Source organism: Mus musculus, chromosome 4 (genome assembly GCF_000001635.26).
Source record: "Mus musculus strain C57BL/6J chromosome 4, GRCm38.p6 C57BL/6J".
In the NCBI taxonomy this organism is placed as follows: domain Eukaryota; kingdom Metazoa; phylum Chordata; class Mammalia; order Rodentia; family Muridae; genus Mus; species Mus musculus.
Genome location: NC_000070.6, coordinates 15,227,552 through 15,235,933, shown reverse-complemented (window position 1 = coordinate 15,235,933; position 8,382 = coordinate 15,227,552).

The following is an 8,382-nucleotide window of genomic DNA, read 5'->3' as shown; positions in this document are numbered from 1 at the left end:
TTACACCTCACTTAGCACACAGTAGACATATCTAAACATAGATAAATGGGTTCCAGAATGAATACAAGTTGAAAAGCATGCACCAGAGTTCAAGAGTTTTCAGAGGTACTCTTAGGATCTACAAATACGTACTGAGTCAGACCAGAGCTGGGAGGGGACCGCTGATGGCATTGTTGGAGGAGCTGTTGGATTCGGTTTGAGAAGAAAGCTACAGAATTCAGCTATGCTATGGTAAGGCTGGAACCAGTCCAGAGCAGGACATGGGACAGGGACAGATGAAAAGGTGGGCAGATAGGTATTAGTAGAGGGGAACATGGCCCAAGGCCAAGGTTCTCAGACCTTACTGGACAAATCCTGTGTCAGATGATAGGTTAGGGAGGGACCATATCATTGCTGTGTTAGGTGTCTGTTATTTTCTGGGGTCCAGGCAAAGGTGCTCTACACTTTCCTTGGTCTGGGTATCTGATAAGTTCTTTGGTCTGGTTTTTCTGATAGAATTTAAGCACTCTCATGTGCCCCTAAAATCTCAATTCTCACCAATTAATATATAACAAGGTTTCTTTTCCCAAAGATCAGTCATTTATCATTATGTACTGGACAGGTGGTGGTAGCAGATGGTACAGTTCTTGGGTTCCCCCAGGAGCTGGAGTTATCCTTCTCCCTGAAAATGAAGTCAAACCTGCCTTTAAAATGAAATCTCTCCTAAGGCAAGACACAGCTTGATAAAACACAGTCTTAAGAAACCAGATTAATTTAGATGGCCAAGCCAGCTCAGTCGGGCAACAGGTTCTCCAGCGCAGGAGTGAGGATTAAAAAAGAAAAAAAGACAATTAGACAACATTGTGGCATGGCCTCAGCCAGTCCTGAGGCTGAGACAGGTTTATTTTTTTCCAATTCACTTTTATACCATTCTAATTACATGCAAGCAATAAGGGCAAACAGTACAATAAATACAGATAGTCAAGGAACAAGCAAGGCAATAAGCATAGTCCAGTAGTCACTGTAAGGGCTTATCAGGATGATCAAAATATCTGAGCCTACTTCTTCACCCAAGCCCCAAATCAAATTATTGCCTGAAGCCTACTTCTTTTGTTCCACACTAAAATTGTGCCTGAAATTACTTCCCTATTCTAGCCTAAAATTAGATTCCTGCCTGAGCTTACTTCCTTGTCATGGCCTAATGTCAGATCCCTCCCTGAAGTCCATTTCCTTGTCCATGGCCAACATCAGATTCCTGCCAAGTGGCCCCCCGAAGCTCCCCACACTTAGAGTGGGGCATAGCCTGGTCTTGACCATGACACTAAAATGAGTCCATGCTCTTAGTGCACACTCCCTAGATTGGTGGGATTCTGAATGTGGGTTCTAAGTATAAAAGAACAGCAAAACAGTTCAAATATTTAAGTCTATTTCCAAAAAAACCACATAGACCTTGTTTTGTTTTGTTTTTCTGTTGAGTATCTGATATTTTTAATATGTCAACGGGAAGAAGGCTTTGTTGAAATCTTCAAGTCCTTGAAAACCAGTCAATCTTTGGATTTTTGGAGCCCAGTAAAAGTTGACCTTCACACACATTCTTCACGGCAGGCTCCTGGCATGAAAGCAGAGCCCTAGCAAGCTCAGCTGTCTCACAGTGCCCTCCAAGGCGCCTTCTCTGCCCTTGGCCCAAAGCCAGGAGGCAAGCAAAGCAGACCTCTTGACCCCTCTACTGTAGGCCTACATTCCTGTTTTTGCATTTAGAATCACTGCTTTCATACTGATTGGAAGGGATGTGAGGTCAAGTACTAAAAGGAAACCTGCAAAAGATATGATTAGCAAAAAAAATTCATTCTCCTTTAGGCTGAGAATTGACATGTTACAGTCTTCTTCGGACATCTGACATAACTTTGTTGGGGACATAGGGAGCAGAAACTATGGGTGAGACAAAGGACAGCCAAATCACAATTCCTGCAAACAGCTCCACTTTGCCAAAGTCAGCACTCTGTGCTGTGTAGTTCCTAAGACTAATGGCTCACCAGCTCAGCCCCCTCACTGTGGCCTTCCTCAATATAATGTGCTTCCATTTTTAGATATGCACCACTCTTTACTACTCTTCAACAGCTGCCTCCTTCCTAGATTGGCAGCTCCGAAGGAGTCAAACCATGCCTATATTTTCTAGGACCCAATTCGGTAGATTTTTCTTCTTGGATGCCATTTCATCTTGCCCTGGACTCGACCTTCGCTCAGAACATCAGTGGGGATGAGGGCTCTTTCAGTTCTCTTAACCATAGTGTTTATCTAGCATTAATACTAGAAATATTCAGCTTTATTTGCTAGTATTGATCAGTCCTTCTGACTGATATGGAACACACCTTTCTTTTTTTAAACTAGAAAAAAATGGAGAGAATAGGAACTGTTAAAATACAACTTAAGTGTCTCTTTTAATACGTCTTTCCTTTTCATGTTATTGTCTAATTGACAATACCAGATTAATACGTTCTTTGGAGGCGCAACACAAATATGAATTGTTCTGGGAAAAGTTTATTAATATAAGTGCAAAATTAAGCTTCAACTTTTCCAATAAGCATCTAAACAGAATTTATTTCTATGATAGAGCAGCTGCATGGAGGAAGGCCAACAAGTAGAGGAGAGAAATGGAAAATACAGACACAAACTAGCACATTTCACAAAGAATCAGAGACAGAAGGTGAAGAACTGAGGTATGACTGAAATAGTCTTGCTACACCATTTTACTCACATGGGCCACAGTATGTAGCTCATGGCTTTCAAAGTCATGATGAAGATCTTAACATTAATTTTGGAAGCCCCATGGGCTTTCATTGTGGCTCAGACTCCTCACACTAGAGACGCATAGATGACTATTTCCCTTCAGGGAACACAGAGACATCTAGAGACAGCAGATAGAGATAGCCATGGTCCTTTGTGTCTGCAAAAAAAATAGTTCAAAAACTATCTCACATTCTTAGTATTAAATGTTAAAACGTAGTCTCAGAACTTAGTGATAGTGCTTTGTTTCTGTGACACTGCTCTGAAGAAGTTGACCAAGGCAACTCTTGTAAAGGAGAATATTTAATTGGAACTAGCTCACAGTTCTGAGGTTCAGTCCATATCAACATGCGGGAAGCTCGGTAGCAAACAGGCAGACATGGTGCTGGAGGAGCCAAAAGTTCTACATCTTGATCTGCCGGCAGCCAGGAGGAGACTATGTTCCACACTGGGTAGGACTTGAGCATAGGAAACCTCAAATCTGACCCCACGGTGAAACACTTCTAACAAGATCATACCTCCTCCAACAAGACCAAACCTACTAATAGTACCTGTTTCCCATGGGACAAGCATTCACACACAGGAGCCTTTGAGGGCCATACCTATTCAAACCACACACAGATCAGCTTTAAAAACCTGTATAGGTTATTGGCATGATTTTACTGGGCTTTCCGATGTGTTGAAGACTTGGTCCCCAGACACTAGCACTGGGAGAGAAGGATCAATAGAAGAATATGTGGTAACTGCCCTGATAATTAATACCATTATCGCAGGAGTGGGCTAGTCCTGTCAGAGTAGGTTGCTCTGAAAGGAAGTGGGCCCTGTCTTGACCTCTCTCTGTGTGTTCTTACTTTCTGCCTCTGCCAGTTGTGACATATGTAGGAGGTCCTGGTCAGAAGGGAGCCCTCAACCTCGAACTTTCCAGCTTTAAGAATTGGAGGAATAAATCTCCATTCTTGATAAATTGGTCTCAGATATTCTGTTATTCCAACACAAAAAGATTAAGACAATTGTATTTATGATAAGATACACATTCCATTACAAAACTTCATAATAAAGCAAGTATTGAATTGCTTATATTTTATTTAAAAATCGATGCATAACTACTTCCAGAGTTAATATTTCATAGTTCACAACTCAGGAAAATGCAGAAGGGTGGGAAGCTGTGAATGTGAATGTGCTCTGGGTTTAGAATATAGTTAAGTAGTAACTTCCTTGATATAGCTCCTGACTTAGTTTATACTCTGAAGTACGCCATGCAGTACATAAAGAAAAGAACAGTGTCGCTGAAGGTTCATTTTAACACTAAATATTACAAAGGCTTCTGCTTATGGGAATGACCAAGGTGGCTACTTTGGATCCAAACTTCTAGATACTTTGAAAGTGCCATTCCGCTGTCAGATAAGTTAGTATTTCATCTGGGCAAAGAGTACGCAAAGACCACTGAAAGGGGTTTCATTTCGGGTTCCAATTTGAGAGATTATCAGAAGTAAATACCTTGGGACAGGCAGAGAGCCAGGAAAAAAATCATGAAGTATATGTTATATTATGCGAAGGAAATCAGATTTTGTGATGATCAAATATGTTCTCTGTACAGTTTATATTTCTCAATCTAGTAGAGACATGGACATAAATCCTGATGTCTAATTAAGTATTTTTATGGTTTGGATATGACATGTGCCCCCCCCCCAAATCCAAGACTTGGTTTCTAATATAGTATTGTTTAAAGATAGGACCTCTGGGAGGTATTTGGATCATAAAAGACAGATCCATTAATGAATTTATAGCTTAATAGGCTACTAGTAATTAATATAAACTTTAAGAGGTAGGGTTAAGTCTGAGGAAGTAGGTCACTAGATGAGGAGTGTGCCTTAAAGGTTGTTTTTTTTTTTTTCTGACCCCTCCTTTGCATACAGTGTTTGCTCCCAGGTTTGGACATTGTGCTCAGTTGTTTGGATTCTGTCAGTGACAGGTGAAGACAGATAAGGACTCTAAATTAGGGCTAAGAATTTTAAAGAATGTCATGCCACACATTGCATTTCTCCCAGAATCCATCAGCAGTTTTCAAGCAGAGCAGGAGACTTTTCTAAAGGTGTACTTTGACTTTTGATATAATAGTGTCTCTAAAAGAACCAGAAACAAGCAGCCAAACCAAAGCATCATGAGTGATTGCTGAATGACTTCTCACTAATGTCATTAATGCCCCAGTTTAGCAAGTTCAGACCATCCACTTATCAGTGACATGGGAGATGCTGACTCACATTAGAGTAGGGAATAACGGTGAAGGAGCATGCATGAGGTATAGATGGAAGACCTACTAAAGGAATTGAATTGGATATAACTTTCATATAGAATTGAAGGAAAGGTTTGAAGAGATAGAGAAAATAAGAGGTGATTTCCAGTATGTGGACTATGGTGACTGAGCATAATAATATCCAAGTTTGAGGAGGAAGATAATTAATTTCATTTTCAATAAATGGTAGCCAGGGCATCTATACAAAGATACTTAATGTATGTCAAGGCAAATATCATGCTTAGGTAAAGGTTTATGTTAGAATTGTAATTTGAGAATCATCATGTATTGGTAACTCAAATGCTTTTTCAAGGAGTATTTATTATAAACTATCAGAGATGAATTTCATGAGAATAACAGTATTTATGGACTGAGAGAGGAAAACACTTCTAAACGAAATAAAGCAGAGAAGGTTGTCATAGAAACTCCAGAGAAAGAAGATTTAAAATAATATAGAGAGTAGTGGAGAGTATTACCCACTGCTGAGGGTTGAAGAAGGAAATGGGCTATTGAATAATCACTTAATTTTTGAATTAGTAAGAACATTTTCAGATAATGGTGATGGTAGAGTTCCATTGCAGCAGGCTGAAGACTAGAAGACATAAATTCTTACATCACATTCAAGAATCTCACTTCCAAACAAATGGCAGATCCTATGCTGTAAAAAGCAGGAGTCAAGGTTAAAGGAGTCAGGATTTCTTTAAGATGGGAAAGATACAGGCCACATTTACTTGTGGAAATCAATAGCCAAAGTCTTCCAGATAAGAGACATGGGGAAAATGAAAGCAGCAGAAATTAGTACAAGTGGAGAGACAAAAAGATTGGTGAAGAGATTATCTTTAGCCCCAAAGGAAGGGCTGCTGGAGATGGGCTGGCATCTGCTGGCTTGATTTCATGGAAATATTTGATGTCCTCTTTCTTCCTGTTAGGAGGGAGGATGTGCCAGGCTCTCTGCTGCTTCACTCACATCACCTCAGGAGAAATAAAACAAGTGACATGTTTTGTATATTAAATTAGAATATCTGAATTTAACTGGCCGAATGTAACTGGCTGAGCCTCAGCCATGCCTCCTTTTGGGAACAATCTGCTGTTCCTCCATGGGCAATGTCTGTCCACCCACACAGAAAGGTTTATATTGGTCCAATCCGCCATGAATTTGATTATGCCTGTCTTTTTTTTTTTTTTTTTTTTTTTTTTTTTTTTCTTTCGAGACAGGGTTTCTCTGTATAGCCTGGCTGTCCTGGAACTCACTTTGTAGACCAGGCTGGCCTCGAACTCAGAAATCCGCCTGCCTCTGCCTCCCAAGTGCTAGGATTAAAGGCGTGCGCCACCACGCCCGGCTTGATTATGCCTGTCTTAATCTGAAACTTGGTGGTATAATTGAGTTTTGGGGGCAAACAAACATAACCCTTCTAACCTGTCTAGTATTAATGATAGAAATGATGTTTTAGTTTCTCAGTTTCTTTCGTCCTGTCTTTTGTTTCTCTATTAGATCCACACAGGATGAGAGAGGAGAATGTTATCATGTATATCAATTAATTATTCATTCAAATATAGCATTGATTCCATAAGCATTGGAGAATAACAATGGGTTCCTCAGATCTACACAGATATTGATGCTCATGAGCCCCATTAACCCAAGAAAATGACAAGAGATAAGTGAGAATTACACCTCACCACCTTGAAAGGAAGTTACTTTCTTTGCCCTTGTGTATGACGTCATTGATTTGGCTGTAGGTTAGTTTGGATAGGCAGAAGATGATTGCATTTCAGGGGTATCTGGAACAGAAATAGCGATGGAATCTGAATTGCCAAAAGTCCTCATGGAGAACAGGGGACTGGGGGCTTCCTGTGCTGTACATGACAGAGAACTCTTCAGTTACTGAAGCTATTGTAGTCTTGAGGTTCCTTATTACAGAAGTATAGCCTCTAAAATACCAAGATGAAGTTATCTTGGCTTTAAGTACTCAATACTATATAGTTCTAACAGGTAGATGAATTTCACTAACCTTTTCAGCTTAAACACTAGATTTGCAGGGCACAGGTAATATACTATTTCTTAGACAAAATGAGTGATGCCATTTGTAATATAAAAATATGACTACCATAGGCTTATTTATCAAAACATTCCAAGGGTGGTAAGCTAGAGTGGCTCAAGAATGCTAAATAAACCCAGGCTTGCTATAGTTCTGTTCACTTGAGCCAACCAGTTATCAAATACATCGAGAAAGTTTAACTGAGCAGACTTTTCAGGTCCTTCAGGAGGAAAGAGCATAAAGGTCTTAAAGTCACAGTGCACTTGGCATGTTTACAGCACAGGGAGCAGAGTTCCTGGTACACAGTGGGTTAAGGGGATAGCATGGGAAGTGAACTTAGAGAGATGGCAATAGTCACACGAGATAAGTCCTTATAAAAATCCAAATAATGATTTTGAACTTAATTCCAGACATGATGGGCAACCATTATAAACATGAATGGCAAGAATAGAGTTGACTTTTGCAATGCTGTCCCTTGCCAAAATGGACACAAGGCAGTACTGGTTAAGATTGCCGGCAAAGCAAGCAACGAGCCTCACAAGAACTTAGACCTTGTCAACAATTCGGAGATTTTGAAAACAAGCCCCCCTAATCAGTTGCAAAAACAAATATGAGAGCTGAAACTAAAGGAACACATTAAGACATCAAAGACTTTCTTTCATCTGGAGCTCATTAGCTAGAACATTTCTTCACTCTCAAGCTCTGATACTGCCCTCGGCTGTTTCAGACATGCCTTGGTTGTTAGAAAGTGAACTTCTTGACTCAGCTCAGCCACCAAGAATGGGGACTCTCAAGCCCATGTGTTTGCTTATGGGAACTTGGTCAGTAAAAGGAATATCTAGGCTTTAGTCAATCAAAATCAAAGACTGGCTAGTCATTTTGGGTTATTGCTTCCAAGTTGCTGCAAAACCCAGCCAATGTTCTAAGCTATTTTCACAGAGACTCTGACAATGGTTTGACCTTCCCAAGGAATCTAGTGGTAAGGATACAGCCTGCTCCTAGATGAGAGAGCTTTCTGTTAGCTGATCCAATGTGCTGGAAGAGAAGAGATAACAAAACTGGCAAGTGATTAGCAAGGAGACAAAGTACTAGGAAACTGGAGTAGATGAGAAACTGGAGCAGGTAAAGATGTTTAGAAGAGTATTTCAAAATGGATAGTTAATGGTTCTCCCCAGGTGATTTAGTCCCCTCTTTTTACCCTTTGCATCTCCTGTGGGTTGGCTGGGATCCCTCCCTACAGACAGTGTCACAGCAGTATCAGGGGTGGGCCACTGAGGAAGCTGGAGACCC